We start from the raw sequence: 12,279 nt of genomic DNA on the forward strand, positions 1-12,279 counted from the left end.
GTCTTCTTGCCGATTTTAAACAATTAACATCAACATACCACTGCCACTGGATGTCCACCCATGCCCAAGATGACTTACTATAAATAGTAAGTATGCCCAAAGTTGCCTCAAAACCCCTCAGAAAGACTTGCAACTGAAACTATCTAGGCCAAATGGCCTCTAAGCCCCTTTAATGTCCCGGTTAGCCTACGGGACCGTGGGGAAATAGGCTAACGACAACATCATGCTATGAATGCTAAAAAGGGGACATTACATGCTGCCCCTAATCTTCATCAAAATCGGTGTCCTTTGAGTCACTGCCACTGTCAATCTCAACCTCAAAAACTACCTCATCCAACAGAATCCAAACTAATTCCTCTATATGTCGTCCTCATCAACCTAACTAGCATTTTCATGATTATTATCACATTGTGATGTTGGACTTTATGGATACTCTGGAGTCTAACAACACTAAGTTGCAATACACTATGCATAGCCACTAACTTCTCCACTAGTCTAGAGGTAAGAGTGCTACTAGGATAAAACCATATATTAGACCAATTGCTCTTTAGCAGAGGAGCTAGCATTCTATGAAAGGAGGCAAATGGCAAGCATCCTCAATTTTGATGCATTTTGACACGTGTCATTGCCACCATCCAATAGGGAATTTTTGGGCCATTACTACTTTATCCATCCTCACCTCTAATGTGTGAAGTTTGGACCATAAAACTTGAGGAGGCATTTCATTATTTGTTAAGCATACCAGATTGCTCATGTGAAAACATATTTTGAAGGACCTTCATTACCCCCTGTTTCACCTCATCTTCATCAAAAGGAGGCAACATTCTAGGCTTGGGCTCATACCAATTTAGATTTAGTGCAAAGGCTTCCATATGAAGTGAGGTGTTCATAATTCTCCACCTCCGCATGACAATGGGCTTAATATGCTGCTCATATAAGTTCAAATTATGATGCTTAGCCAAAATTACTTTAGCTTTTGAATCACACTATAAAATGTCTCATATATCACTCCAAGACTAGGAGAGTTCATATCAGCATAACCAATGACATCTAAAATAGGAGAGATAAAAGAGCCAACATATCTACAAAGTGCAAAAATAATCAAATAAGAATAAGATAAAATATTATCAATCTCAACATTAATTGACAACTAGGAAACTTGAATTTGAGAGCTTCTAGGAAAAACATACACAGTTGAATACATAAGCTCTCAAATGCAATCAACATGGGCTATGGAAATCATAGTTCAAAATCTCATGCTCTACCACTTATTGGCGAGGCTAAAAAAAAGTTTTCTCAGCAAATATCGAAGATAAATTGGTGACTTTCCAAGAAAATATCGGGAATTTAAACACTGACTTAAATTTAACTAAAAATGCATTTATTTTGCAAAATTCAGTAATAAAATGTATCTAATGAATCAGTAAATGAGTAAACAAACCAAACAAGCTGTTATATATATATTTATATATGCCATAAATAACAAAATCACATCCTCATATGGAATGTCAATGTAGTCAGAGACTTTAAACTTCGAAGCAAACTACAAATAGTGAATTGTCTTTGTAAAGCCAACTTTTCATTTTTGCAAGTCCAAAGCCAACTTTGATCCCTATCACCAAATTGGTGTGGACCGTGGTAATTGGAAAGAATACAAGCACAAAGTAGTAACTGAAAACTTCTGGGCCAATTCAGCTGAGATGAATATGAGACAAGGAGAATGTGGTAAAGAATATTTGTTAACTTAACAAAACATTTGAACATTTCCTACACCTAACCAACTATAAGATGTCGGAGATTGTACCCATCCATACTACGAAGACAAGAAAGATGAAGATCTTCCTCCAATAAAAAGGTCTACTTCTGAAACTTACAAATTTGACAACATTAATGAAGCTAGTTACCAAGTATACCAATAAATGGGTAGATCAGAAAATTCACAAACTGATGGAAAAGAATATTTCCTTACTATTTGATGGGCAACATAGAAGCACATTCTTCCAATGATGATGAAGCAACCCACAATGCTAAGAAACCTGAAGGCTGAAAGTATAAAAGAAGAGATACAGCAAAAACTTCAACAAGATCAAGAAGAAAGAAGGTTGCATACGAGAAAAAGAAATCAACTTACACTCATTCTTCAGCTTGCACTTCATCCATAAAGGAGATTGATTTCATGAATCAAAACAAAATATCAATTGCTGAAAACAAACCACAAGTGGAGATGGAAATTCCTACTTCAATTCATGAACAAAATGCAGAACTTATTGAGTGGGAAATCGAGGAAGAGAAAACAGTAAGTTCTCAAGAGAAGTTGCGGGTGATATCACCAACTTCTCGGCTATGTATTCTCGTGCAAAAACTATGTGTTTTCTCATGAGCTGTAACTTCTCACGAGAAGCCGATTTATTGCCAGTTTCTTTGCACGATTTTGATCTATGATGGAAATTATATGCCTTTAACTAGAAAACTTAGAACTTTGAAAGATTCAACAATAAAATTAAAATATTAGAATCAGAAAAAAATTTAAAATTTGAACATGAACATGTCTCACCTCATAGTAGACCACCAATCATCATCAAGGATCCTTTGTTTGATGGTTTTGCCTTCGGTAGTGCTTGCATTAGGCCATCTATTCCACTCTAAATTCACCACCATCAATCCTACTACCTCAATCATCCTCTCTAACAAAATGAAGTAATCAGCATATCTTATCTCCGCGTGTTTGAGAAATTCCTTCTTTGAAAAAGTCCTAAAGAGAATTGGTGCAGGAGCACCCAAGGATTGCTTAGGCAATCTAAAAGTTTCTTGTTTTTGTTGTGTGGGTGTGAACCTTTGGGTATTTTCGATGTGTTGGATATAAGGTCATGTTGGCCATAGTGGTAGTACAAGTGGGCTATTGTTCATAGGGTCTAAAACCTTTTGGCTAGGTGCAATTAGGGGCTAGCAAGTTGTAAAGCCCTCTAATTGGCCCAAAGCAGGATGATGACATCATCATGAGGTCAGTAGGGCCTCAAATGGATTGGGATGTTGCTTTTACCTTAGTTGAGGTTCTTGGTGAGTTTGGAAAGCAATGGAGGTCATTTGGCTAAAGTTGGGAAAAGTTGCCGAAAAGATGTAAAACTTGCATTGTGCAACTTTGCGACTTTGAAAAGCTGCTCAAGTAACATTGACAAGAAAGTTGCAATTCGATGGAGAAGAGTCCTAAGGGGAAAATAACCACCCTATATAAGGCATGCCAAGACCTGTGAAAAAGGTTGAATGCTCATTGTACGAATTGAGTTTTTTATGGCAATCAGCATTTTGAAGCAATTTGTATGCAGTTTCTTTGTTATTGATGATAGTAGATAGTTAGAAGTTCAAGATCCATGCTATAACTCGTGTATCCTTTGGATATAGGTTTTATGGATCTAAATAGGCATTAACATAAAATAAAAAAAATTGATTGAGACAAACATTAATGAAATTTTTTTTGTTAAAAAAAAAGAGAGATACTCTATGAGATCAAATCTCAAGTTGTTTTGAAACGAAGCCAAAATCAATCATGGAAGTAAAGAACCTTGCATTTATTGCTATTCTATTATTCATTGCAGTGCCAACTGCTTTTCTAATCGTCATTTACGCACAAACGAAGCCTCAAAGTGAACTAGAGTGATTACTTATAATCTAGAATTAGTCTAGATCCTAACTCAAAAAAAGTAATAACAGTCAGTAGATTTATTTTTTAGTGTGTTGTTAGATAGAGTTTTTGATCATTTTGTTTGCCTCTTGTGAAATTGTTTTGGTTTTAAACTGTCACTAGTTTTGTCTAGGCAGTTGTTGAAGACAGAGCTCTAACTCACTTTCCCAACGTCCATTCTATATGGCCTCTTGGGAATAGTGAGTAGACTCCATGTACATAATGTGTATAGAAGCAAGAACCATCAAATGCAGAAGAAGCATTTTTAAGGTCTTGCCCTAGGCGAGCCTATGGTGAGTCTGACTAGGGAAGACCATATAATGATTAGCATTACTTGCAAAGGAGCAAAAGCTAGAGTCCAAATTCCTTTTTGACATGGAAGAAGGAAGTCTTACCAACATTCCATGAAGTGGAGAGAGGGTCATACCAATCCTGGAGCAAGCCTAAAACAATCTTGATTGTTGGAGCAGCCTGTGAAGCCTAAAAAGCCTAATTTTCACCTAATTTGGGTTAGGGCAATGGATGGAAGGATATGACCTCAAGACCCCAAAAATCTTTAAGGGGATGACTAATGAACCAAGAAACCTAGAAAAGATTGCAGGGTTCCTTTGGAAGGCATAGGAGAAAAAAAACCCTATTTTCTCGGAGTAGGAGACCTAATAGGGCTAATAGACCTAATAGGGGAATATGGTGAGATTGGATAAGAAACTGGACCAAGAGGGATATCTAACACCCCTAGTTGATTGCATTGGAGTCCCCTAGGACACCTCTACAAGATTGGATGAAGCATATGGAGGATTTAGGCCATTGAAGATGGTTTAAGGGCTATGGCAAGTGAACAAGAAGTGGAATGAGTATAAAAAACTTATTGGTGGGTAGCTTGGCTTAAGAAGACCAGGGGATCCTAGTGAACAAAGGGTCCTATAGGTGCTAGGGTAGGAGAGAAAAACACCCTAAAAGTCTTCAAGAAGACCAAGAGCATGAGCCAGTGATTGGTTCATCCAATCTCCCTCTCAAGAACAAGTGATGTGTGGTGGTTGCAAATGAGCATTTGAATATTTCTAGCTCTTGCAAACACTTACTTTCCCCAATCTAATTCCCTTATGCCTTTCAACGTAGGAACACAACATGAAGTCCAAAATGTGCTTGTAAGCACCCTGTACCATCAAGCTAGCCGATTTGCATACTAATGATCAACTAAACAACATTTGAGGCCCAAACTCCACATGGCTTCTCAAAATGTTAAACCAAAAGCCTACATCCTTGTGCTTCCCTAAATAATCAATGGCTCTAAGAAAATAAGAGTCGGCTAAGCATGAGACTATGATGTTAACAAGTGGTCGATATGTAATATTAGTCCACCCATCCATCACAATAGATGAGTTTGGTGATGGATGAAATGAGGTAAACTTAGATGAGATCATGTTGTTCTATTATGATGGATGGGTGGACCAATATTAGACATCAATCATACATCATCACATGCTCAATTGGATCTTATTCTCTTACAACCATTTATTGCTCAAGGAATCACAAAGCCGCAAATTTATAGTTTAGCATTTTGAGAGAGGCCATAGATGAGGTTGGCCTCAAATGTTATTCAAATGATCACAAATTCAGCATATTATGTGTAAATTGTTTGGCTTGATGGTGCAAGATGCTTACAAGAACATCTTTTAGACTCCACGTTGTGTTCATGTATTGAACAATGCATTGAAAGACCAAAAAATCTAGATTTGGTTAAACAACTAGGGGTACAAGAAAGAGTAATTAAAAATGTTCATTTGCAAGCACCACAACTATCTTGCTCTCTTCAGAATTTTATCAAATAAGGAATTTCTTAGACCTGTGGAGACAAGATATACCAGTGACTTCATTTTATTAGTGAGGATGGTTGAGGTGTGTGAGGCTCTAAAATTGATGGGGGTGAAATTAGAGTGGAATAGATAGCCTAATGCAAGCGCTTTTTAAGGAAAAGTTATCCAACAAAAGATACTTGATGACAACTGGTGGCCCATTGTGAGGTGAGTGTAATATCCCCTTTTGGAACCTTGAATTATCTTATGTTTCTTCATTAGGGTTTGGATTGTAATGTTCCCTGATAGAATCAGTTGTTCATCTTATTAGATTTAAGTTATCTTTAACACTCATATCCAGCCATATTGCTAATTCAGCCCAAAGACGAGAGAAATAGATGTTATCCAATTTGCTTAGACATCTTTCACAATCGATCATGATTTAGTTTAATAGTAAGCCTCAAGAGGGTGCTTGTAAACTGCTCAACCCAACTAAGCCCAACAGTGCGTAGCGTCCCATTATGACAACTCACCTCTTGGCCCACAAGAGGCAAGAACGTCACATTCTGACAATTCCATCACTTGGGTGGCATACTATGCTTGGCCTACTTATTGCTTCCATTTATTTTGACTAATTAAAAGGTGAGGCTCTTGTAATCCTGACAACTTATTTATGATCATTATTATCTCAAATGTATACCTAAGTTTAAATTCCTTGTTTCTCTTTTACCATGCAGGATGGCAGAATCATGCTCTGATACCACTTCTAATGTCCCTTTTGGGAACTACCTTAATTTATCTTATATTTCTTGATTAGTGTTTGGATTGTAATGTTCCCTGATAGGATTAGTTGTGCATCTTATTAGATTTAAGTTATCTTTAACACTCATATCAAGCCTTATTGCTAATTCAGCTCAAAGACAGAAGAAGTGGATGTTATCCAAGTTGCCTACACACCAACTTGCAATGGATTCCCTCAAAGTTTACAGATCCAAGCCCTTAAGCCTTTCTTGAGTCAACACCCGCAAGGTGCTCAAGATCGCTAATCCCCTATCTTGGGACAAAGATCCATTGCTTGGAATTTATACAAGCCCCTTCTTGGTAACATCACACACTTCCCTTCCATAAGTCAAACAGTAATAGGACAGAGTATATAAAACAGTAATAGGACTGAGTATATAAAGTATATTTATATATGTACGAACATATATACTAATTATGAGTTTATAATTCTGGTTTATGAACTTATATTATAATTATGAGCTTATCATTAATAATTATATATGTATATATTGTTAACATTCTGGTAGCAGCAGTAAAGATCATTTTTACATATTCGAGCCCTTGCAATTATGATTTTTTCTTGGTTCTTTGAGAGCTGCTTATTATCACAATCGAGACTCCTCTATGTATGCCTTATTACCAATAGTTCTTTATATTCACTTTGTAACTGCTGGCTGTTTAAATGACATGGCACCATTATGAATGACTATGTGTTGTAATTCCACCAGGATGCATCTGCCGATAGTTCAAATCTGGAGTTCACCATTAACACATTAAAGAGTCCTTTCATTTCATATTCTTTGTTTCTCATCAGGTAGAGAGGCTTCATATTTTATCTATAGTGCATCATCAGTCTTCTGTTATTATCTCCATCCAGCTTGAGATACTGTATGACTTGGCATGAGCATCTATGTCAGTTTATGGTTATGAAGGAGGTCATCAGTTTATTTATATCAATGCTAGAGGGATGTGGTTTGTAACTGTCATCTCTTGTTTTTCATGAGTAACTCTTTAGTCCCTGTGTTATATCTATGGATCGTGCGACGGAAAATAAAATAGAGGAATGGCACATTCAGTTTGGTGAGAGAGACTGCAGTATCATAAATTTCTGCAGAGTTTAATCTTCTGCTTGGGATGATGTGTATTTGCTGGAAAAAAATTATTGTTGTAAATGTAATTGTGTGTGTGTCTACATTGCAAGTGTAGGGCAGCTATTCTGGGAAAAGTCTTTGTTGTGGGTGGATTGAATTTTTGATCATCATTAATGTGGTCTTCAGATCTGTGTACATAATCCTTTTGAATACTTCTGTCACTGAAGTATAAGTTTTCTTACTGCAATAAATGCAGAGATTTTCAATTATTCTTGAAGTTAGGGCCCGTTTGGTTGCAGGCATAGAAATGGAGAATAGGAATACATATTGGGAATAGGAATGGATATTCCAATAACAGCTATTTTTTAGAATGTGAATAAGCTCATTTTAGAGGCAAAATGGGAATATGTATTCCTATTCCCTATTCCAATTGACGAACCAAATGGAAAATAGAAAACGTATTCCAAATTTTCTATTCCTATTCCAGCAACCAAATGGGCCCTTAGAGAAGTCTGTGATTTTTGTATTGGGTGTGAAGGTATTCTGCAATCAGGTCCATTCTCGGCATGAGTTTTGTGTAATCTCATGTCATAAACATTTTCTTCTGAAAGTTTGATATATGATTCAGAGGAACTTGTCTTTGTATATTCAATCAGAGTATGATCGATTATTCGTATGGCATACTCATTGTGAAGTTGATATATTCAGCACTCTGTGTAAAAGCTGATTGATTGATTGTTGAGAGATCAATCATAAGCATGAAATCATTGTGTCTCCCTTGAGCATACAATAAAGTATTTCATTTTGTGAGGCTGGGTTTTTCACCCTCTTGTAGAGTGTTTTCCCAGGATAAGTTTTGTGTTCTCTGGTTTTTTGTGTTTTGAACTTCAGTATTTGATAATTCCGTACACTCTGGTTTCTAAAATTAACATATGATGACCTTTCATCCTTAATATAACATATATAAATAAAATTCTATAATTTAATATCTATTCAGATTCTTTACCATCTTATTGCTATCATATTATGCTTACAGCAAAAAGAAAAAGAAAAACATGAAACAGAAACTACTTTTAGCCAAGGTGATTGTGGCTTACATGGGAATGAATGAAAATGAATCAAAGCTCATAATGACAGCTATTTGTCTATTTCCTTTCTCTTCTTCAGCTGCAGATGCAAAATAGCAAAATGATTGTGGCAAGGCAACTATGAGTGGGAACCACAAGGGTACGTGTTAATTCAAGGGTTGATGTGAGAGGGATTGCAGGCCCCACACCCCTTTTAAAATGTTCTTTAAATATCACGATATTTTACATTCTAAGACTGGGAAGCAAGCTCCAAAATACTTGAGGAATGTTTCCACAACAAGAAGCCCCTAGGGTTATCATTTTTGAGATGCACCCAGTTTCCTGGTGGAAAGGGCACAACCAAGGGGCATCCCCAGCAATATTATTGCCATGAGGTCAGCAAGGGGGCAGGAACATGGGTCAAAGATGTGGCATGTCCCCAAGTTACAAAATAACTAAATTCTTATATTCATTTAATTCACCCCAATACCTAACCATAAAGAATATTAAAAATAATAGCTAGTGGTATGTTGGCTTGTTTATGTTTTTGTGCTAGTGCAAGTATTGTGTCTCGAATTCGTATATCATCTAATGTAGATTCATATTTTGTTCCACACTATACTCCAAGTTCTCAGTCATTGATTAAGAGAATGAGTTGGAAGATGGGCAAGCATGAGGCTGTAACTTTAGATTCTAATACAACATTCTATTTCAAGAAGCCGGATAATTATAATTACTTTTAGTTTTGTTTTAAAATACAGAATTTGATTTCAATGTGTATTGAATTTATTTATTTTAAAAGTATGTGGAATTTAAAATATTAGACTCTCAATTTAAAATACTTAAATTGTTTATCTAATTTGTTTTAGGTCTCATTATTAAAAAAATGATAAGTGCCATTACTCTTTGGGGTGTGAGCTTCAAAACCCCTAATGACATGGAGATAAAAGGGCTCTATATGTGCGCGAGTGTATGTATATATCTATACACACACATACATACTTGGGTCCTCAACCTTACAAGGAAATTCACAAGTAAGAAAGAGTTGGGTTGTTGTTCAATAATAAAGTTTGCCGCCAATTTTATTATGGTACAATCCTTGCTACATTCCAAGGCCGCTTTGAGGCACATGCACATGTTTGTGAGGAGGCACATGCACATGTTTGTGAGGAGTGGTCTTCATCATCATATGCAAATATTAGAGCCAACGAAGCCAAAAAAGGTTGATGAAGATGTAATGTAGATAAGATTGGTTAGTATTTCTTTACAGGAGCTTAGCCTTGAGGATTCTAACAATTTGAGTGATGTGGAATTCAACATAATGAATATTTTAAGGCTTTGGACAATTGCCCAAATGTATTCCCATATGTAATCCTCATTTTGAATACATAATCTAATTTATTAATCATTAATCATTCAATGCAATATTAGATTTGTTTGTGTTAATGTTTTGGACCAAAATGGCATAACATGCAATAATAGAAACTCGGTAAAGCATAAGAACATATGACACAAATATTTACCTGGGAAAACTGGTGTAGGAGCACCTAGCCATCATATAATTAAAAGAGATCATAACTGATTCTTTAATGATTTATGTTCATTCATATATGTTTCAATATCATTCTATATAATAGAATCCATTTGAAAAGAAAAGTTGTAACAAAAATGTAATGTTGTCCACATTGTCATAGTTAAGGTCCTAGTTGGTTTAATATGTCAAAAGTTTTGAAATGACCCTTGAAAGGATAATAACAATGAAAAAAGGTTATTAAATGGTCATTTCAATATGTCTTTAATGTTTATGCAAAGTCATAGCATCACATTTGTCAAAAGTCTTAAAAGTTGTCAAGAAGGTGAAGAGTTGCAAAAAAATGCAACAATATAAAATTGCATTAAAGTTGTAAAAGGAAGTCCAAAGGTCATGGGTGGTATTTGTAAGGTCTAAAATGGCCAAGAAACTATAAAATTCATTGTAAGGTCGAACCAAATCAGAATGGAAGGAAATAGTAACATTTGAAGCAAAACTTCGAGTGATTTTAACTTGTTATTTTGATTGGCTTTTAGTTTTCTTCTTGTTTTCGGGCTTTCTACAGCCTGAAAATGATGTATTATTGATATGGAAGAGTAGGAAAATGAATAATCTTTCTATTGCTTTTGGTTTGAGTTCATTTCATGCAGATTTGAGAAAGTTATGAGCATTATATGGATGACAGTTTTTTCAGATTTTCAAATTACAGTCAAATTGAAGCAACATGTACATATATTTAATTGTTGTTTCAAGGGATGAAACTTATATTTCTGAAAAGAGAAATGAATCGTCTTTCTATTGAAATTGATTTGGTACATTTTTGTTAAGTTTGTATAAGTTATGACCGTTTTAGTGAAAACTGATTTTTTTCCATCTTCAACGGAGTCCCAAAAAATGGGTCTCAGTGCAAAGACCATAACTTTGGATTCTACTGTTGGATGTTTTTGAGTTTTGGATATGTTGTTGGAAACCTAATTGCACATAATGTGAACAGTTGGATTGAAGAAATAAGATTTGGGTAAAAGTTATGAATCTCTGTATGCAGGCCTATCTCGAATGGCTGAATTGAAGTCTATGTTTTCAAGATTGATTTGTTATTTGATAATGGATGATTGTATTGGGAAATATGTATTGATGCCTCTATAATATTGAATAAATTGTATTTAAGATGGAAATACATGACTGATTTGAGGGTTTCAAGTAGATGCTCTGCGTCAAAAACCTTCTTACTCGAGGGAAAAATCCAGCCACACCCAAAAAATAAACCCTATTTGAGTTATCAAAACCAGACAAATAATCACTTACTTGTGATTGAATACAACAATTTGTCAAGCAATAAGCTTTATACTCTTGATCACAAATTAATCAAAATAGATATATAAGAATCTAATATATATCCATCATGAAAGGATCTAACACACTAAACAAATAATCAATGTCTCTACAATCAAACATACTAAACAGATAAGTCTTTATCTTACCAATCGAGCACACTAAGCACATACAAAAGACTCTATGTAGTCTCTACATATCTCACCAATATTGAATGGCTTTTCTAAAGCAATGGCACCAACAAATGAGTCTTGGCCAACTTTTTTAATTTCCCATCGCCTAAACAAAGAGATGATATCACTACAAAGAAGGCTCCTGCAGAATGCCAAGGGGGTGACAGTTACAAGCTTTTACGATGCTACGAAGTTAAGATTCTTTAATGATATTAACAAATGAACTCCCTTGAACTGTTAGCACAACAAAATAGTATTGAGTCATTCATCGCGATCAAGTCATCACACGTATGTTGTCTTGTCAAACTAACTCTGTAGAGAAGAGGATAATACAAAAATAAGGGAGACAGAACATAAAGAAAGAATACTTCAACAAAAGTAGGTCACACGATATCTCTTCTTAGTGGTAATTTGAGTCGCATTGAATCGCCTTTGATAGAATACAAGTAGATATAACGGATTTCTCTCGCAACTACCACAACATTAATACTCCCTCTTAGCAAAAGAGAAATCATTCATATGTCATGTAAAGTCTAAATATGACAAACACAAAAGAATGTATTACAAATTTTCTTAACATAATATTGTCATCTTAGCATGACATTCACCATGGTTACTCTCGAAGGGTGAAAGAACAAAAAACTATGTCACTGAGTCTCACACATGACTTCCACTATGGCTGTCCCCAAAGGGGGTGGATCCACTTAGCTACCCCCAGAGGATGGAACAAGGGCTTTCAGCTCAAACTTCTCTCCTAGAGAAGAATGCATTAACAAGGGATTTCATCTCGAACTTCTCTCACAAAGAAGAACTCATTGACAAGGGAC

General features: G+C 35.5%; 1 pseudogene across 1 annotated transcript in view; it reads right to left on the reverse strand.

Annotated features, from left to right (window-relative positions):
- Positions 1 to 12,279, reverse strand: part of LOC149543464 (outer envelope membrane protein 7 pseudogene) — a 46,980-nt pseudogene that overhangs the window by 15,010 nt on the left and 19,691 nt on the right. The window lies entirely within an intron of this gene.

This window comes from Cupressus sempervirens, chromosome 8, assembly GCF_028749045.1.
Source record: "Cupressus sempervirens isolate cs-2001-9-10 chromosome 8, ASM2874904v1, whole genome shotgun sequence".
Classification (NCBI taxonomy): Eukaryota; Viridiplantae; Streptophyta; class Pinopsida; order Cupressales; family Cupressaceae; genus Cupressus; species Cupressus sempervirens.